We start from the raw sequence: 22,500 nt of genomic DNA on the forward strand, positions 1-22,500 counted from the left end.
TTAACAAGGCAGCTTGGCATGGCAGAAGACTAACAGCACATACAGTGAGTTTCTCTTTCTTTTTTTTTAAATGGTGCAAAGGTACTTAAAGGAATCATAGGTAATTAATTTTTTTTTAAGTGTTTCATTTGCCGTTTGGTGTTTGCATTCTCTGTCTCCTTGATTTCTGTAATATATTCTCTCGAACAGAACTAAGGAACACAATGTTCTTCTTCAGAAGTGGTGAGGTAAATGACCAGTATGACAGCAGAAGCTGTTGGTGCAGGTTGTTTTTTTTGGGGGTTTTTTTTTTTTTTTTTGAGTTTATGGTTTGTTTGTCTTTTCCTAGGCTTTTCCCCAGCGTGGACCAGTGTGGAGGGTGGAGGGCTCCTGTGATGTGGAGAGTTGCCTAAGAACTGAGTGGCCATATCTACACCGTCTGCTGCATCCTGCACTTCAAGATGGATTAGAGCTTCACGCCTCCGGAGATCAAAGGTACGTGATGTATGGTAATCAGAATCCACTCACCTGTTCCCTTCAATAGCATCGCTGGTGAGGGAAGTACAACTCTAGCCTCACTTTTTTGTTTATCTTGCATGCATTACGGCTGGGCATCGCCCCCACCCTCCCCCATCCCCCATCCCCCATCCTCATCCTCTCCCCCTTCAACCACAGCACCCCCCCCCCCCCCAAACAATCGTGAATATTTATGACTGTGCTAGAGGGAGAGAGATAGAAAAAGAGTTGTGCTTTTGATGCGCTTAATTGTGCCGCAAACATCGGATTTTTCAAGGATGAGAGAAGGTAATGGCGGGCTGCAAACAACATTCATCTGGTGTAGCAGCCTCCGTCCTGTGGCTCGCCGTGGTTTAAAGCCTGTCATGTCAGTCGTTTTCGGAGCCATATGAGTGCCTTGGAATAATAGTGCGGGTAACTGAAGCACAGATTTATGGCTTGAGGGGTTGGGTTGGATTTGGAGGATGGAGGGAGCAGTTGTAGTGCCCAGAGTAAAGTACAGTTTGCCTCGCAGCCTTGTCAGTGAATGACAACTTTTGTTAAAGTGCATTTAATGTTCCACCGGTCAATGTGTGTCACATAATTGATTTTTTTTCCTTTCTTTTTTTTTTTCCTTTGTGAGTAGCTGCTCAATGTGGATGAACAGATGAAAACAAAACACTGTCGAATCGAACGTTTTGGGTTTCTTTTTTCTATTTGCTGATTTTTTTTTTCTTTTCTTTTCTTAAGTCCCGCCACTGCTATTAGGGGAGGAAAACGTTCATAGGCAGGAATCCGTTTTTTACTGGGAGAGTCAGTTCTTTATCAGCCAGTGTCTTCACACAGAGAGAATGCGAAACAGTTCAAGATCTTACGATGTCGGGTCTCTCTGTAACTTCCCAGTATTTGGAGCCTGACAAAGAGATCAATACTCAAAAGCTAGACAAGCACTAAATCATTTTCAGTCCCAGTGGCACAATTTTGTAGCTTTTTTTTTTGGTGATTGCACTGGAATCACAACCGTTTTAATCGAGAGTCGGACTTTCTTACCGGCACGGTGGGAGAGAGTCGACGACATAACATCGAGATACTGCGAGAGCATCAGCGTGGTTCCTTTAGCGTGAGAGATTTTGCAACACCCTTTGTCAGTGCACAGGCAAAAAACAGCATGAGGCCTCAAGTGAATGCCTAAGGGAAGTTTGAGTCTCATCGTGGAGAAGCCTGCAAAAATAACTTGTTTTGTTTACGTTATTGATGTTAGCACACCAACGTGCTATGATATATCGGTGAATATTCTGATCCATTGTCTCTGATGCGGGTATGTGTGTTTGTGCATGTGTCTTTTTGGATTTTTCAAAACATACCACCGAAAATGTGATCATTACCGGCAGTCGCTGGTGATTCTTCATGCTCACTCGTTGCCGTTGGCGAGAAAATCTTGAGTGAGACCCAGCATCCTATTAAAGTCCTGATGTGTGAGCACAGACGCGGCTGCAGCAGATGCTATTTTGGTCCAGACCTTTATTAAATGTGAAAAGCGCTCTTCTATTCGGATTTCTAATGACTCAATGTGTCTAACCAACATTGGGATTGGCATAATTTACAATGGGTCAGATTGTTTCCCAAATCCGATCATTTCTCTTCTGAAACACCACAACCACACCCTAATAACAAGATTGCATTGTTCATTGTTTTTTTAGAACTTCTCACTGACTGCTGCGGTCCCAGTGTGGTTTAAGACCATATGGAGGCGTGCCCTCCACCCATGGGGTCACAAAGCCAATAGCAAAAAAAGATGTAGCCCTAGCCCAAAAGAGAATTTCATTATTTATGTCAATGCAGACACAGTGACTACTGCCTTACGATATACATGTATTCTATTGTGGCATTGGTGGCAAAGTCACATAGAACAATAAGTAACCATAAGAGATCATTCACCCTCCTGTCTGTTGGCCTAGGAGAGGGCTAAGTGGTATTACCCAGTCTGTCCACACCCTCCACTGCTCAGTCTACATCTGCAAAGGGTATCTGATACGTTAGTGATGGGTGATAGACAATGACTTTGACTTTGATACATGATGTTATTTTTATTTAAACTTCTAACCGAGCAATACTGTAATAAGGTGGGAATGAAGTTAGATTAACTGCATTTCCAAATTCATCGGGTATGCTGACAGTAAAGTCCTACAGGGGTGTGGTTGAAAGGTCCCGTGGGTGGTTTGCTAATTAATCACAGACAGTAAAAAATGTGTAATACAAAACTTAGATGAAAAGTGATATAATACTTTGGGGATTTTTTTGGAGCAGTTTTACCTTCTTTAAAATGGGTTTGCTCCAAAATTTCACTTGCTGCTGTGTGTTTCTGACACTTAAAACCTGTTTTAATGAGTTGAATAACATTATAAGAGAAAACTTTTATCCCAGTGGAATATCTTAATGAAAAAATATCCAGACTTTATCACATTTCAAATCTGTTGTGAGTGTGAAACCATTCAGTGTTTATCAAGTATAGTACAATGTGTCTCGTGTATTGAATTTGCCACAGGAAGACAGATGCTAACTGTCCAGTGAGCCTTATCATATAATTGTTCATCAGGCCACACCAAATTAATTAAGTGAGGTTAGTTCTCTACAGGAGTTTCCTTTGGAATTCTTCTGCTGTGGTCGTTCAAAAAAAAAACAAAACGATTTTGTTTCAAAGGGCCTCTGCACGCCCAGACTCCTGCTGGATTTGAGTAAACATACAGGAGAGTCTCGGCTGTTTTTTTTCAGCTCTGCTCCAGTCTTGCCTGCTAGCTTTTCTGCCTTCATCCCCAACACCTGAGAGCTCAAGATAAGCTTACCTGATGGTTGTCTGCTCAGGAGGAGATTACTTTGTAAACGACAGACAGAGCGGATCGTCAGCGGAGAGGAGACAGAGGCGGGACGAGAGCAGTGAACTTAGTCCGACGTGCCGGCTAACTTCCATGTGGTGTTGTCCTTCGCCACTGTCTCAGCAGGAACTGGCTTAGCAGTAGGCTGATTAGCACCTAAGAACGTTGACGTGTCTATGGAGCTGTGTAATCAATGCTTCTTATTGCTGCCCTGTATACTGTTTGTCTTTTTTTAAAGTCACAAGTCACCGAAAGAGATCTCCAACATCACCCTGGTTGAATGCAGTCACAGTGAAATGGTTTCAGTTTCAGTTCTTGGCACCAAACTGTCATGGTTGCTATCTGGAACGTCTGGAGCAAAGGAAGTGGAAAATAAAACAAGAACAAAGTTTGGCTTTGTTCCAGATGGTTCCAGGTGCACATGGAACAGTGACACAAAGGGGTGTGTTTTCGTGTATGTGGTTTGTGCAGGGTTGTTTTGTGCATTCATGAAATGTGGTTTTAGAACAAGCAGTTCCCAGAAATGGAGTGAAATGCAGGGTGATAGAACTGTTTTTGGTCTACAGTGGTACATTAATAAAGCCTCTGCTTGAGTGTCATTTGAAATTCGGTTTGACTCAGTCCTGTTTGATCGGTTATGTTTGAATAGTTGTTTCAATATTTGTCAGTGCGGTTTTTGAAGATGTCCAACTGCTTCTCAGAATTAATGAAATACAAAGTGCTCTCTTCTTACACTCCTTTAGCACTTTGAAGGTAGGACTTTGTGGAAGATGCTCATTTCCTTTTCTGGATAAATCACCTGAGGAAGATTTTGTTGTTTGATGGGTGTTTTTTTTTTTGGTAAAGAGCTCATTCAGTGAAGCTGTGGTTAATCAAGACTGTACCGTAAACAGCACACTCAATTACTGTTGTCTTTAAATACTGTTTATTTTCTCCAGCTCCTTCAGTAGCATGCATACTCAAATAAACTCCAACCCAGTATGATCACTTTTCTGAAGATCACATTATGCTCTCTGTTAATTTCTTGAAAGCAAATAACATGTAAACTGTACCTGGACAGAAACACACACACACACATACACACACACATACACACACACACTTATACTGACACACAAATTATATGGGCCGCTTTATGGTTGTGCACATGCTTATTCTTCAATTTATTGAGGGCAGCTTGGAAACATTTGAAATCAATGATACACTAAAGGGTAGGGAGAAGTAAAAGGCTGTGGATGCGCACCGTATTCCCTCCTTTATCATCTTCAGTGAAGGGAAAATGAAGCATCTGCCTCCGCTGGATGGGAGTGTTTTATATTCAGCAATGACATGCAGGGGCACTGTTATGAGGTCTATCTTGTGAAAAGAGGCGATGCTTTGCAGTAAAAATGTATACCTACTAAACCGGCATAGGCACTTTATTGAGTCATGGGCGTAGCTTAGCAAATTGTTGAATTTTTGATTCATTCTGGAAATTTCTATGATACGCACATTTCAGTTACCTGGACAGTAATGATAGAGATTTTTTTTTTTTTTATTGTCGCTGTATCATTGTAAAATTACAGTGAGATTACTCAATGATATGTTTTAAATTGGTCCACATTTTTGCAAGTAGATTTCTTTGTGCAACCAGTAATGTAGCAAAATTTATGTGCTGAGTCTGAATAAGCACTCCAATCAGGTACTATTTAAAGAAAGCCGATGTGGGGCTGCTGGCTTTTATGACCAAAAAAAAAAAAAAAAAAAGCTAAACCTGTCTCTTTATTTCAGCATAACATGGTGAATACCACCACCTCCATTTTTGTGAGGGTTCAGTTGAAATCGCAGCTCTTAATGTAATTGCAGTTTCTCTCCAAATTACTTGAACGACTACGCGCTGCATTTTTCTATTACAATAGTCTGATTAATGAGAGTTTGCGAGAGATTCAGTGTGAGGGTTGTTAATTTTTCAATGTTCACCAGGTCTTAGCTGAGGTCTAGAGGGAAAAGAGTTCAATCATCTTCCTAACAGAGCTCCTCTTCCATTGTGGGATACCCTCTCTCCGATGAATGTCTTTCTACCACTGCAGTGTCATGGGCGGGCTGACAAAGAGACAGTTTGCTGTGAATAACCATTTCACGGGGTTCCTGACTGACAGTTTCTTATCATGGGGCCCTGCTGGCTGATCAAAGTTGAAAGAGGGTCAGGCTGAATTAAAGACCAGCTAATTAAAATGTCCCGGCTACAAGTGAACGACGCCTCATTTATCTCCTGCTGCAGCATCAGACACGAGATATGCACAGTTGAATAAAAGTAGGGGTTGCAGTGTAACTTCCAAGTTCAACAGCATCAGATTACCGTGACGTTCCATCACCGCCATACTTGTTTCAGTTTTGTTTTTTTTTTTTTTGTCAGGCAAGAAACGCTGTGCAGTTAATAGCGTTGAAAGTCAAGCTTATTCCCCAAAGTTCCCCCTTTTGCTTTCTGTTTTCTAGTTCTTCAATGCCGTATTTCACAGGCTAGCGGGAAGGAAACTGTTGTGGTTTGAGTTGTCAGCCAAGTACAGGAATGTCGCATTAAGTGTCGAGCATCCGTCTCTGAGGGTCTTTTTAGTAGGATAGTTTAAAAGCTGATTATAACTCCCTAAACACACACACACACACACACACACACTCACACACACACACACACACACACACACACACTCACACACACACACACACACACACACACACACATACAGATGCACACTTTTTGTTGGTAACTGAAATGTGGTACGAATGTGGGAAAGATTGTAGACAGGGTTGCACACCTGTGATATCTGTGAAAAATGCCCCAGTCTGTTGGGAACCTTAAGATGTTTATCTTGCTCTCTCTCTCTCTCTCTCTCTCTCTCTCTCTCTCTTTCTCTCTCTCTCTCTCTCTCTCTGAGCGGCTGTACCAGGTAGAACATCTTGACTCCTCAGGCATAATGATGGCTGAGTTATATGAGAAGGTTAGAGTCGGTTGAGATTCATTGATATTCAGCTCACATGGATAGTATTTTACATGCTTGTTGTACCCTCCTGTTATTATTCCCCTGTGGAGCAGGTGCTAGGAGGACGGATTGCCTGGGTTAGTGTCCAAAGTCCAGTCTGAGAATGGAAGGGAGGTAATTTAATGAAATGCGGTTTCAGCCACTGGGAACATTAACCTCAAAGAGAATGCTTTGCTTGATGAGGACAGTCTCAGTGCTCAACAGAGGCACGAGCATTCAGTCGCAGCCTTTTGTTCAGGTCTGGTTATGCTCATGAACTAAGACGACCCTGCGAAGCCTTTGTAAAACTCTTATTTGGCTTTATTTTTTTTTTTTAACTTTAACTTCAGCCAGTAGCTAAATATGTCTAGTTCAGTGTCCCTCGATTATCTGTGTAACCTTCTCTCTGCCTTGTACAGAAAAGACTCTGAGCCGAATGAATGGTGCCGTTATGAGCTACTTTAACCTTCTGAAATAACATAGGTTGGTTTTTGAATCATCCTTTTCATAAAGCTGGTACAGTTTTGACACAAATAGCCAAAGTTTTCAAAATAACAAACTTACTGATGGTCACTCTTAGCAAGAAAGAGATATGACTAACACACAAAGTGTATGTAGCTCCAATTTTTACAGCCATTTCCTGAATGAACAAACTAGCCTGGGCCTGAAATGGATCATTTTACTCCTCTCTCACAGTGTGATTACCGGTCACTTGCTCCTGAAATCCATAAATCTGAGTTCGGTCAGCTGCATGATGACTTGGCCTAGCCACTAAGAGGGGTGGACCTGGATGATATTTCAGATGAGTGCAGTGGTTCAAGCCAGACAGGCCATGAAGTGGAAAGATGAGAGAGCCATGTCCCCCTACGCTCCAGAAGGACCGCATTTTGAATGAGTAAAGGGCAACCTGATGTTTCATGCTTCCACCGCTTAGAATGCTTCTCTCATCCTGTAACTGGCTCCTTAAAAACATGACCCGAAAATCAGGTTTTTTGCAGGTTGTGTGTCGATCAGGGTTTGATGTACTGCCTTACCCCTCTTTCTCCCTCCCTTTGTATCACTTTTTGATATTCTTGTGCACAGTTCAGATTTTCATTCCTCTAGACTTTCTCCACAACAGCCTCCTTATCTTCTGCAGCTAATGAGTTGCTTCAGAAAGTCTCCACACAGAAAGCAGAACTTGTGAATTTATTTTTTTTTTTTATGACTGAATTTATTTATGTGAATTTATTCTTGGGGCTGGCTTTTGTTTTCCAAGATTTGCCAATACTGTGGCCTGAATTTTTATAATCATCTGTTGAATTTGAATCGCGAGAGCCAGCGGACGCCACCTGAACCGAACCCCAGCTCCGTAGAGCTTTTGTTGTTGTTGTTGTTGTTGTTGTTGTTTGTGGTGCTCTTCATGCAAAGTGTCTGAGTAGCAGGAAAAACTCATGCGCATTTTCTCAACCGAAATGTGTCCCTCCCTCGTCTCCAAGCCACACTGATCGCATCCCTTTATGCTTTCTGTTTTCTTTTGGTCACAATATCAAATTGAATAAGTCAATCTAATAGGCACATTGGGGTAGTGTGGTGACACAGCAATCAGATTAGAGTAGCTGAAGGCAGCTAGATTACCTGTATCCCTGGAAATAGGGAATCTAATATTGCTTTGGGTGGAATGTTCTCAGACTTAGATAATGCATCTCTTAGGGACCTTTCCACGGTCTCAGATATAAGTCCTGCCAACCGGCATGGACACGGTGTCCTTGAGGGAGAGTTTCTGGTGTATTATAGAGAGGGTGAAACGCCTTATCCTGCATATCTGTCAAACAATATTGCTGGTGATACTGTACTATACAAAGCAACTGACTGAAGCCACAAATCAGTTTTGTCATGTTATTATGGAGTATATGATATATGTGTATTTGTTGTGTCCTGAAGACTATGTGCTGTATTTGGTGATTCTTTCTGTTATGTAATACATAATATAAGGGTATAGGTGGGTTTTTTTTCCCTCTCAGTGCACATGAACTTACTGTGACTGTCCTTGCTGAGCATGCTAGGTGACAAAGAAAGGAGTTACTCATTGAATGTGAACCTATTATAAGGTATACTTTGTGTGTGTGAGTGTGTGTGTGTGCGTGTGTGTATATGTGTGTGTGTGTGTGTGTGTGTGTGTGTGTGTGCTTGCCTAAAGTCAAGGGTATGCTGTTGAGGTGCAGCTTTGGTCCTTTTATACTTCCCCATGTAAAAACAAAGTATCCCCATATACTTTATTTGCAGCATGAAGGGCTGAATCACATAACATTATTATTTACCATTGATTTTGGAGATTCAGTGATGGCCACCTCTTCACTGTTCTGCTCCCCTTTTAGACAACCCCATCTCTGATTTCTTTTATTACATGATAAAGAAAAGGGAAAAGGAACATGAATCGATGAGTAAATAAAGTAATTAATTGAAGAACAAATACTAAATGATACTTGGTATGTATGTGTGGCATATATGCAAAGTTAACATACCGAGTTTGTCTGCTTGTTGTTGTGGGTGTTCAATTGTTTATACTGACCTATTAAAACACACACAATGAAAAGTGCAGCTTATTATTCAGAATGTGGAAATAATTAAGAATCAGTTAAAGGCAAAGCAATGAAAAGACATTAGTAGACTCTAAATAATAAAATTACATTCATTTTTAAATAGTTTCATTGGGAAGATTAAATAAGTTCAGTTTTGTCAAAAACTCCATCTGTTTTACGGAGGTATTTCTTAGCAACAGCAAAGGCAAAGCAGCACAATAAAATGGCATCCCACTCAATCCACAAATATTGAATTAATGCACAGGAGGGAGGATGTGTTTGAGACTTTGCGTTTATCAACATAATTTATTTCAGAAGTCAGGCTACAGTCAACATGATTTCTCTTATTACACAGACACTTCCAAGGCAACTACAAATACATGGATCCAGTTATGCCACTGGGCATCGAGCTATGGTGTGGACCAGAATAGGATTATTTCACAGAGGGCATAAGAAAAAAAAAAATGAAAGCCCGTTCCCAGTCCTCTACTCACTGATTTTTGAGCTTGACTAAACAAACTTCCACCTCTCTGCCCTAGGTCTCTCTCTCTATAATTGCGCCGCTGCCTCCAATATATGCCAGAGAGATTTATCTAAGCATGAGGCTGCACTCTCTGAATTCCACCACTGCACAGGGCCCTGGTGGTCCGGAGGTAGTCATGCCTGGTCCACTGCAGAGAAAGCATCATAGCCTTTACTTTACTCTCTCTCTCTCTCCGCAAAGTGGCACCTGCATTAATCACAGCTTGAGCTGGAGAGGCGATCTCTGGACTGGTGCATTTTGGGGAGGGAGAATATGTAAGGAGATGGTGGTGGCGGCAGCAGGTGGAGTGGAGGAGGGGTGGGTTGGGGTTGGGTGGTGGGGGTAGACTACAGGAGCAGCTGACAGAGCAGGAGCTGGAGCCAGAGCAAACAGGAGCTGAAATGCAAATACAGCGGGACGCTGGGAGATGAACCGGGGAAAGACGCACTCGGGCCCGCAGTGCGTCTGTTTGCTCAACTGGTGTCGATTAGTTGGGGAAGAGGAAGTGTGAATGCAATTTGACAGAACGGAGAACAGAGGTATGCCCAGGATATCTCTGTGTAAGCGGATACCGCACGTTATAAAATAGCCTCAGTGTGAACACGCAGCAATTTCGTTTCACTTCAGCTAAAAAGAAACAGCCAACCACAATTTGGTTCCTGTATAACCACACAGAGCTACTGTGTAGTATTTACATAGTCCTTTTAAACTCAGTCATTAACTCAGCGTAATTTCAATCACCATAAATTAAGCAATAATTGGACCCAGTAATATTATTACATACATGGAAGCCATGTTTCATTCCCTCTCCAGTGTTCAGTTGCACTACTAAATATATGCAATAGTCAATGTGCCTTTCGATTATTTTGCTGCTTATCACGTAAAAAGAAGTATGTATTTCCTGAAACAGGCTGCATGACATGGAAGGACTTCCGATACAACCAATCATTTTGATAAAATTATATGTTGTGCAAGTTTTTAGGATTAAATCACAAAATGTTGTTTTGAAAAGAAAACTGGGTCATTTGTGTGCCATTGGGGATGTACATTTGACACATTAAAGCAATGGTGGCACTTTGCTGAGACGACTGTATTCTAGAGCCATCCTATTTCCTCATAGGCCTTGAAAAACCCTGAAAATGTTCTGCATGTCATGCACATTAAAAAAACTCTTTGATTACAATTCATTATGTCATAGAATAAACAAGGCAATACAAAAGTTGGCGTATCAATATAACTGAAAATACAACCGTTCACTGCCTCACAGACAAGTTGGTTGGCTTGTTAATGAGGAAGCCTAGCATTGGTAACTTGCCTCATTTTGAGAATAATATGACAAGGAGATTCTATCATGACAAGATCATATTCAATTTCAAGCCTCGTCACTTCCTCTGCCGGGGCAAACTGACTTCAGAGATGAACCATCATCAGCTTTTTTTGGTGTGTTTGAGGCTGACTGTTGGTGTGGCCATTTGTTGTAGTTAATGAGCGAATGTGTCTCCAGGTCTCCAGATTGTAGTGATATGTAAGACAACTGAACAGTTGGCAGCCCCTTTAATGGCCAGTAAGCATTCGGTTAAAACGAGAATCATAAGTAGGAACGAATTATGCCCCTTTTTTTGTTAAACTGGCCTATATGTAAAGTAACAAGTCAAACATATCAACAGTACGTGCTTGTATGTTTATTACTGCAATTATTGTCAAACATTTCATCACCATTAATTAAATGTTTGGAATGATTAAGGAGCCTCATGTGTTATGGACAGCTTCAAACCTTCATTGAATCTGTGTCATTTTCAGTGATGATTGTTACACTCTATCTTTGACTGATAGAGATGAAGCAGAAACCCTAGGAACTAGTGATAAGAAAAATGTCCTGAAAAGCCCTTCAAAGAGATGATCGCTGGTTTGATATGTAATTCGCATGTGCTTGTTAGTTCACACTTCACTAGAAAACATGGAGAGCTCTAAATTCATAACCTTGCTGTCTGAAAACACCGCAATTTTTGTGCCACCTGTAAATGATGTAAACCTGGCCAATTACTTCATCCTGGCACAGCTACTGCACTAAAGTCCAGATTTTGTATTTAGATTATAGAGCTGACTGGACTCAGAAATATGCCTTGAGGAGCAGTTTCTGTTATTTACTTTGACTATCACTGTGGATAAATTAATTTCCTCCATAAAAGCAATCCTGATATCATCCTTTCATGGTAGAGTTATTGTGCTCAAAAGTACTTTATTTGGTTATGAATCTTCAGTTGCTTCTTACAGTATGGTATATATTGATTATCATACTGACTCACACAGTTGTGATCTGAATTGCTAATGGGAAACCCTCCATATACTGTATTGTCAAACAATGGTACTGCGGATATTTCTGAGTTAAACTGTTTGTAGTTTTGGGCCACTGTCTGTTGTTTTTTCTCCATTGTATCTGAATGTAGAGGGACTGATTAGCTTCTTAGCCAAAGTCTTCTCATTGTCCACATTGTCCTCCAGGTTGATGACCATGTCCTGTTAGGAAGGAGAAAGCTAACATATGCCTCTTTTAATAAGTGTGAAATAAGCCACCACAGTGTCAAGAAAGGTAATACACTCCAAGGACAATGGTGTTCCTTCGGCTTTTCTTCACCACCGCTGCTAGGGTAATAGTGTGTTGCATTGCAATGCTTGGACTTATTTGCAGGGATTTCAGTTGCTTGACAAACGCCTTCACTGTGGGACATTACTGTAACCTTAAGTGTATTAGTTAGAAAAATGTATATAGTATTTTAGAAATGAAACAGTCTCCCACACAACCACACTACATCAATGTTGAGACATACACCACAGCAAACATATCAAAGGAAATTAATACTGAATTATTTATGAGCCTTATACCATATTAATGATACAGAAACAGTGACTTTTGTCTTGTTTTATTAAGTCTTATAGGCACCATTTTAATGGATATGTTGAAGATTTTCCCCTATGGCTATGTATGCGGCTTCTCCTATAGCCATTATGGGAGTAAAAGGACATTCACTGCAAAGATGTGCAGTTGTTTTATGAGTTGATTTGTTAGCTGTCCAGAAGCTTCCTACCAGCTCAGCACTTCTGAGGTCTCTCAGATATGAAATGGTCTAGCTTAATGTTTGTATTATAAGGTATCATTTCCCATATATCTTTTGAAAATCCCCTTCTTTTGAATAATATTTCGGTAACCAATTTTAAACTTTCAAAAGGTCTCTGAAACTTCACATTTCACCTGTCAAAAGTTAAAATGCCTGGAGTTTGCAAATCCTCCATTTCAAATGAACAGTTAACAAATTTACAGCTACAGGCCAAATTACCGTTAACAATAAAAAAGTTAACAACCGCAGTCCAAATGATCATGAACAATTAACACATTAACAACTATGGCTGTTTTAAATGTCATTTGTTTTCAGATAGCAAATTTACAATACCATCTAGATCGCACTGCTTTTGCCCGGGTAGCAGGCCACACACATTATTCTGTTTTCTTAGCTCATCTCATCAGGTGTTAAAGACTTCTGGCAGAGCCGCAGAGTGCTGAGAAGGGCAGACTCATTACACCCAGTCCGGCTTCACATGGATATTTGTAATGACTGTTTCAATGTAATATGTAGTACGCTTACCATTTCAATGAATTTAAATTAAGTGAGATAGCATCCACTTTTTCCTGAAGGGAATATTGAGTGAGACAGTAAATATCGAATTGAATGTGTTTACTGTCATGCCACTGAACTAGTCCCCTTCTATTTATCTGTTTTAGCATATCAGTTTTTCTAAGATACAGTTCATAGGTTCATTGCCTTAATCAAAACAGAGTATCAACAGTCATGTGTTTCGAAGGCCACAGATCCCATTAAAAAAAGTGCCATTATTATTTAATAATGTATGCATCAGCAAAATCCTCCGAGGTCTTGCTGGAACCAGCCCCCTAAAGCAGTCATTAAAGAGATGTCGTAGGCCACTGACTTGAAAAGGTCATCAATTAATTAGCTCGCTGTAGTGATTCTAGATCATTTAACCCTATGGTTCTTATTAATATTGTTAGTGCTAAAAGCAAAATGAGCATAAGTGTGCATTTTCTTCAAATGGCAGGACTGAGTCTGTGGGCACAGACAAAATACCACGGCACTGGATACAGACCTTACACAGTCAAGTTCTGATATTTAGCAGTTTCTAGCCTGCAGCTAAAGACTCAAGCATTCGAGGCAAAGTGAAGAGTTGATGAACATGGCAGTAGGTTTGCATCAGTAGGATGTTAACTGCATTTAGCTGGTTTGAGTTCTTTTAATGGAAAAAAAAAATTAAAAATATCATTATGAATATTTGAATTTTGTTATTTTGGACACCTGTTGGCAACATACTGACGCTTGTGCTGTTTTGTATTTGATACATAAACCCACATGAAAAATGAGCAAACCCATTGCTCATCTGCAGAGATCTCTGCGCAAAAACACCCACCTAATCTGCTAACACATTTTCTGAAGTTATTCTTCAAATGGACACCCTGCATAGCTTCTCAACATGATTTCCCACACATCGTGATCTGGTTGCTTCTCAGATCCTGATTCAATTGTGTTCCCAAGTGGGATAGTTAGAGAAGAGCAGAAAGCAGGAGATGCAGATCTTCTCATACGAGTGCAAAGGGCCAAGAACACAATTTTCTCTATCTGCTCGTTGACTTGAGTTCCTCACCTCTGAGGAATATTTGTGGTATTTGTGAACATTATCTGATCCTGTAATACCAAATATATTTTCGCTCTAACACCCATTCAACAAAAGTGTGTGTGTGTGTGTGTGTGTGTGTGTGTATGAGAGAGAGATACTACCACATTGTGTACCCAATCTGTAAACTCACTAAAATACTACTATTGTCTGAGATTTGGAGAGTAGTTTTTTCTCTTACTGATAAGAGTAATAAAGTAAGGATTATTGTTACATTCTATCCATTTAAAGCCTATAAAATGTTTTCTATGGCTCGAGGGAATCACTCAGTTTTAGCAATAATGCTTACTTTTCTGAATTTGTCTAAAATCTTATTCACTGACTAACTGATATCTCTGGTTTAGCTGAAATGCACAAACCAACTCACAGCTTCAGCTTCCCTCTGTTTGGATCTACGTTGCACACCCTGCAGATTAATAGAGATGATTAGCACACAAGTCTTTAGAAAGACTCAGCAAAAGGAAAACCACCTTTGGAAGCTACTTTGGAAAACATATGATGCATTTATGTATTCTCTGAGTTCAAAGTCTGATCAAATCAACTCTTTACAGAATGTTAAGAAAAATACAATAGCGTGATGTTGCCCTCAAGAACTGAATAAATGAACAGCACAAATATCTTTGTATACATGTCTTTAGGGTGGCTAAACATTGTACACATAGTGTAAAGACAGCTTAGATATTATAAACAAGGCAGTGCAGATTAATAGGTTAAAAAGACAAGCTTTAAAGACTGCCTGCCAGCCTAAAACTGCAGCACCTCATTTATAGCAGATCAGAATCTCTACATTTTGTTTGTAATGAGCTGCATTACATGTACTTTCCAAAAAAAGAGGACTGATCAGTGAAAACTAAAACTGAGACCACAGCTTCCACGTTTATCAGCAGTTCTATGTTGCTTTGTACCATCAATACGGAATCAGGTCTAGCGAAGGAGCACAGGTAATGAAAAGAATGAATGTGCTTTACCTTGAAGCTGCAGAAGAGAAGGTCAGACTATTTAACTGCTCAGTGAGACAGAAGAGAGAAACCACAAGAACCGTACTTTGATCTACATGGGATTGAATTTTTACTGTGCCTGAAATTGTTTCAAACCTTCTTTTCAAGTTTTATCTTTAAAAAAAAAAATTGCTCGCACAGCACATATCCCGCGATTTCACGCGGTGCTGTAGCTCCACCATGTTCTTTGTAAGAATAAGAATAATTTGTATTGTTTGCCTTTGTAACCAATTTGCAAGGCTAGTTATAAGAGTTAGCCTGATTGTTTTGTCAAAATATTAACATTTTTTGGATCAATTTAAGTGATAGTTTATATCAGGAATTGGTTTTGCCATATACTTTCACCAAAATAGTACTCTCTGAGTTTGATACAGAAACATAGGTATTAAGAGAGCGATCTCTGTGTAATCTTAATGACATCACTGACCAATTAAGTAATTACAAAAACAACCAGGTACAGACATTGCCATGCATCCAAAACTCCAAAAATGCACGTGAATGGCTTTGTTCCCCCTAATGCTTTTACTGGAATTAAGCCCTCACTGGGGACTGAGGTGGGTCACCGCATTGTGTCGACTGTTCTGATAATCCCAGGATCTGTGCCAGGTTTTCCTGTCTGTTTATGTCTGCTCGATGGGTCCGATCTGCTCCTAAAAGCTTCCCTGTTCCATTGTATGTAAAGCAATGTGGGGAAGCCAAGTTTTGCTCATTAGGACAACGACATAATGTAACTACTGCCAAATGGAGGATTTACAAGGGCACTGACAAATTAGTGACACAGGACAAGAGCTGGTGCATTTGTTGACCAGCACATCTCAAGAGTTAGCCTGCGTCAGTCACATGAAGGCAACAACGCTTCTTGATGATTCTTTTTACCGACTGACACTTTGATTAAAACTGGCTCTCAGAGGACCCAAAATTTATTTTCATGTGAATGTCTTATTCAGCACATAGTCCAAAACTCTAATAGGCTTGTATATTTCACTTTTGTTGGAAGCAAAATTCTCATAAAAGAAGAGGTCACAATGGTGGCCAATTTTGTACAATAAAACTCCTTTTGAGATATTTTTGTGTGGTCGGACAATATTTTCTCATTTTTAATCAACCAGTGCTCCAGGGTTTAGAACCTTTCCATTGTCCAATTTTATTTCCAGAAGGTAAGTTCATTATTTAATTCTAACCTCACATTCACCTTTTGATGAATAAGACACAGTGCCCCACTTCTAAGTTTAGCTTCAGTCTGGATTTGCAGGCTCGGTATCTGTGAGCATGACTGACAATGAAACATGGAGCTGATCACAGTACTTCACTGTGGACAGATAAACTCGTATTACCAGAAAGGATGGATTCAGCATTAGCATTAAAATCAAATGTAAAACCAAGAGTTCTCAGGCCATGGGTGACTGGGGTCAACTTGATTTTTACAAATGTTGTGATGCACGTTTGTACTACAGAAACCAATTAAAGAGACAAGCATGGCAAGAAAAAAGGAGTCTACAGTGAGGTGAACCTGGCTGATGTTCAGAGAGTGGAATGCGTTGTATGAATAATGCCCATTCTAATGTGTTTTCAAAAACGTTTTGTGACTTCAGATAAGATCAGACTCTCTGTCCGGTAAAAGGGGAAATTTCTTTCTTTCTGTTCTTCCTTCCTTTCTTTCTGTTCTTCCTTCCTTTCTTTCTGTTCTTCCTTCCTTCCTTCCTTCCTTCCTTCCCATGCTTTCTCTCAATATTGGGATTGGTCAATTATTCTGGCTCAAAAGTCCCCCAGTGTCAGGGCAATCACCTCAGCAGAGGTGAGAGGGGCTGACACATACTTCCCCTGTCAGAAATGAGGCCGTGCACTCATTTTTCCACACTCTGGGGTTCCATTGCATCATGAAGTAATGCAGCAAGCTCAGAGAAGATTGCTCTTTGTCTGACTCTACCCACAACCACCGTCACTGACAGTCGTTGAGTGTGATGGCAAGAGGGAACCGGGCAACCTAGCAACAGCTGGTGAGAGTGAACGCCAGATATGAGACACACCCCTGAACTGTTGGACAGTACTTTAATCAGATGTAGTTCTCAGGAGCCCTTGGAGGAGAAATTATACTTCAGTGCTGTGCGTTGTTGACTGTGTTTGATAAACAAACTGAGATGCTCTTGTGGTTGTTTTTATTTTTTTTTCTTTGAGGAACAGGATTCTGTCATAGTCACTGTTTTTACTGGCATGTTCAGGGTTTTTTTTTTTTTTATAATACTGTGAAATATTGCTCATTCTAACTGAAATCACCTAAGCATCCGATTACAGAATATAGATGATAACAGCTTATTATGCTCGACTGGTTCAATGTCTTTAAAGATGAACGATATTGAAACATTTTTGAATAATCAAATCATCATTAAATATTTGAAAAAAAAAAAAACCCAGTGATTAGGGCCCAAATTCTCAGTGTGGTTCTTAATTACCCTTTATTTAAGTATATGAATCATAATCTGATTACTTTTTTTATCGCCCAAAATTACTTCACAAATAGTCAACAACAGTGTGCAATAACTTTGAATATGGATGGATGTGTATTGTGTGTCACTGCTTGAATTTCGATTTATGCCGTTTTTTGGTTTCTTTGAACTGAAAACATATTATTTATTCATGTTTATGCATAATGTTATCATAGCTGTTATTACAGATTGGCAAATGTGGTATGAGGTATTCATCTTTGCGGGGAATGGCATGGGCTTCTTTTGAATTTGCTGATTTAAAGAGAGAACGAAAAAAAAGATTAAAAAAAAAAAAAAAAAACAGCCGAGATATGAGGGGAAATGCTACGACTGCAGTTTTTTCTTTTTCTCCGTTTGGACCGGATTGAGTGGGGAAATATATATATATATATATTCAAAGGCTAGCTTTTATCCAACAGCTCACTGATTTTCATATTGACTCGGTTCTAGAACCGTGCAAAGATTTTTTTTTTTTGTCTCTCTCTCGCTCTCTTTCTCTCTCACACCCTCAGAACCTGAGACTTATAGACAAAATTGATCCCTGGTCACCGACAGCACAGAACACAGAGTCCCCAATCTTGAGTCCCTAAATATATCCCTGTGCACCCAAATAACCTGATGCAGTGCTGAACTGGGTGCTTCTGAATGGCTGAGATTTCAATTCCAGTCAGACGTGTGTGTGAGAGAGAGAGAGAAAGAAGAAATATGCTATTTAGTCTTCTCTGCCAAAGAAGAAGAAGAAGAAGAAGAAGAAGAAGAAGAAGAAGGCTGCCAAACTTTCTTATGCAACCATAAGTCCTCAGAGTGTAGGATTGAATCACTGCACTCTGCCAGCGATGTATGCACTCGATGATGAGCCAATCCTCTTGCCAGCAGCACAGTTGGACCCCTCATATGACCTCTTGTTATGCATCGCTGCATTCTCATCAAAGCTTTTCTTTTTTTTCTCTCTCTTTTCTTTCCTTTCTTTTTTTCCGTCTTCTCCTTCTCCTTCTTCTTCTTCTTCTTCTTCTTCATGCTTTCACTATATCCACTACCTCTTAGCTGCAGAGCACTCTGCAGCACTATGTGGGCTCTGAATCTTGGGAGATATTTCGGTTGCAAATGCGGCTGACCTCCTTAAGCAACATCCTGCTGCCACGAGAAAGCCCAGCACAAAGATTGGAGAGGCAGCCTTGGGAATAGCATTTTCAGGGGGCCTGTAGTCCTCTCTTTTTCTTTTTCTTTTTTTTCTACTCCTCCTCCTCAGAGCTTTAGAAACAGCTTTTTTTTCTTTTTTTTTTTTAAATGCCATGAAGTGGCATCTCTCCCCATGTGTCCTGCACAGGAAGTTTTCTTCATTCAGCCTGACTAAAGAAAGCCCTGAGGGAGTGTGTTGATCAGAGCCTAACATTTACTCAGATGTTAGCAAGCCAATCAATCCACACAGTCCAATCCACATAGCCCTCCTGCTGATGGAAGTGTGTGCATATGACTGGTATCAGCTGGGATTTGTCTGATTAGATTGGTGGGTCCACTTGCTTTTTCTCAATTAAAATGTAAAGCATTTTCATGATAAAACACACAATGTGAAGGAAGCTTAATCGTTTCTGTCTCAGTCTCAATTATTAGATTAATCGATTTCATCGTATTCAAGTCACTTTCGTTTGCCCAGGCAATCATAAAATAAACACATGGAAATTTAAGAACTGAAAGAGAAACATGAGAGTTGCAGACATTTGTTACACTGTAACAAATTTTCCTGTAAAATTACAGTGAAATACTGGCAGCTGTGGTTGCCAGTATTGTGCTGTGTTTTTACAGTGTCACTACTGTAATTTATTTCAACATTTAAGTACTGTAGAATGTATTACAGCACTCTAATATGGAATGTGCAGCTCACTGTAACGTACTGGCAGCTGTGGTCGCCACTATTTTACTGTAGGCTATTTTTACAGTGTCGCTACTGTAATTTATTTTAACAGTTCATTACTTCAGTTGTTCATTCATTTTGTAAGCCGCTTATCCTAATTAGGGTCGTGGGGGGTGCTGGAGCCTATCCAAGTGCTCACTGGGCAAAAGGCAGGGAAACACCCCAGACAGGTTGCCAGTCCATTGCAGGACAGACACACTGACAAACACATTCACACCTAGGGACAATTTACCATCCCCAATTCACCTGACTTACATGTCTTTGGACTGTGGGAGGAAACTGGAGCTCCCAGAGGAATCAAACCCAGGACCATCTTGCTGTGAGGCAACAGCACTACCCACTGTACCACAGCTTACTCCCCAGAACTCTGCTCTAGTGGTGGGCAGTTTGATTCATTTTAGTGTAACGATTCTTTCAAATAGTTTGAGAAACCGAACCGGGTTTTTTGGGCTTTTCAAATTTTGATTCTTTTGCACTTCGGTACGTTTCCTCACTGGTTTCTTCAGCTTATGGCACTCGCTGAAGCTTCACGGTGAATATAAAAGGCCATGTATAAATCTAATGTTAATAAAATAATTACTCAGACTTCGCACAATTTCAATAAAGCTATTTATCTCTTCTTTGCTAATGTTCCCTTTATATTTAAATTCATGTAAATTTACATACTCACATATATTTATTCAACACGTCAGTTTAACGTCCATATCCATAAAACTCTTTTTATTTCTTTCTTTCGAACAAACAGTGCTATCATTTCATTGTTGAGAAAAAAGTTTCTGATATAAATTTTTAAATCAGGTAACATAAACCAATACGTCACATTTATTCGCTACACAAAAGTTTCTATTTTGACATGCAAAAGCGAGCCTTCATGTCTTTCAGCTTCTTACTTCCTTGTTTCCAAACTGTTAAAGAGGTTATAAGTACACGATCCGTCCGGGCTGCCCAATCCGTTCTGCACACGCACACACTTGTGCAAAAGTCAACTAACCCTTTCCCTAACCCTAACCCTAACCCTAACTGTCAGTGCCCGCATGTGCAGAATGGATCATGCCTCCGGGTACGGATCGTGCACTAGGCCTTATGGGATACTGGAATGGTGTATCCTCTGAATCGACAGAACGACCCAGAACACAAGTTAAGTCTTCAGGTGTCTACGGGTAGAAACGTCTGCTCTGCTGCATGAACCATTGAACGTGAGCTTAGCCTCGCGTTCGGGGTAGACTCGTCTACTGCATTAACCATCGAACTTGAGCTTTCGAACTCGAGCCGTCCGAGTTTGAACTTGCGCTTTCGAACTTCAGCTGTCCGAGTTTTAACTCGTACGTTCGAACTCAAGCTGTCCAAGTTTGGACTCGAGCTTTCGAACTCGGGTTTTCAAACTCAAGCAGACCGAGTTCGAACTCGTGCTTTCAAACCGGAGCTTCCTGGCTATGGAGCTGCAGAAGGCTGATGGTCAAGACACCAAGATCCTTATGTTTGTAATACAAAGATTAAAAATAATTACTTCGCTGGGATGAATGTACACTTGTCAATTTAGTAAGACAACTAGTCTACTTTCTTACGAGGCAGACATTACTGCGATATATTTTTTGGGCACGTTAGTCCACACTTGCTCTTTGTTGATTGTTATTATCCCGTTGCTGTGCACACAGTGTGGTGATACCAAAGGTTTCCAACCGATTGCATTCAGTTGACTGGGAGCAGCTGAATTAGAAAAAAAGAACGATTCAGTTGTACTGGTGAACTGGTACGAACGACTCACTAAAAAAATTCGTTCAAAAAGACTGACTTGTTTGCGAACTGCAAACCACTACTCTGCTCAGAACACATCTGTCAGTTAACACTACAAATCGGATGCCAAGTTAAACCTCATTTTTGTTAGCATAAATTATAGGTCTGTCTCTCAAATTGAGTAATCAGATTCACAAATGCAATTTTCATTTCTCAGTATGATGTTACAGACCTTTTTGTTTGTTTCTAGAAAGGAGAATGAAGGATGATTGAAAGTGGATTGTTGCATCTGGCTCAAGGCTCTTCTACTACTACAAAAAAGAAAACACTACATTGTACTGTCATATTTTACAGTAGCCTGCTATTAGCAGTCAATCTTGTCTTTGGCTCCAAAAAAGCATCAGACTTTGAAGTATTTTACCGTATTTTGGAGAAACAGTACATTACTGTTAGAATTTGGCTGTATTTTTACAGCAGTTTTTTTAGAGTGTAGGTATTTAAAAAAAACACTATTGCCATTTACTAAAAAACTACTTTCAAGTGTTACACTTTCAAGTTGCAAACTCAGAAAGATGCTAGCAGTTGAAAGGGGTATTTGGTCTTAAATTTGGTCTCATACTGGCAGCTAAATGGAGCTTTCAAGTTGTATTCATTGACTAATTGCATTTTGCCTTGGGATAGTGCTAGAGATGGTTGGGTGGGGGGTTATGAAGGTTTTTTTTTTTTTTTTTTTAGTATCAGGGTTCTACTCGAGTACAAATAAACAAAATTGTGTGATATCACATTCATGTTTTTGAAGCCCGTTCTTCTTTATACTTCTCAAAAGCGTTGAGTACTTTACATTCAGAACGTTCCTCTCTGCACTCAGTGACGTGTAAACTAAGGTGCCTTGAAGGAACTGTTTGGATCTGCAATCAAATTAAATTACATTAAATTTTAAATATTCACAAATTTCAGTCTAATTAATCACTGGCTGGAGCGTCCTCAGATTCTGACACATAATGAGGAATATTATGCGAATAATTGTGTGTCGTGGGACAGCCCTCACACGATGCTACAGAAAAACAAGTTCCCTTGTTTTAATGTCTCACACACTGCCTGATGCATTGCCTGTATCACTTCATTGTGAGTTATACTGTCAAAAAAAGTAGGGGAGGACAGAAACTATAGCCAGTTTTAAGACTGCGCATAAAGGTCAGGCAGGAG

This window comes from Chanos chanos, chromosome 6, assembly GCF_902362185.1.
Source record: "Chanos chanos chromosome 6, fChaCha1.1, whole genome shotgun sequence".
NCBI lineage: Eukaryota > Metazoa > Chordata > Actinopteri > Gonorynchiformes > Chanidae > Chanos > Chanos chanos.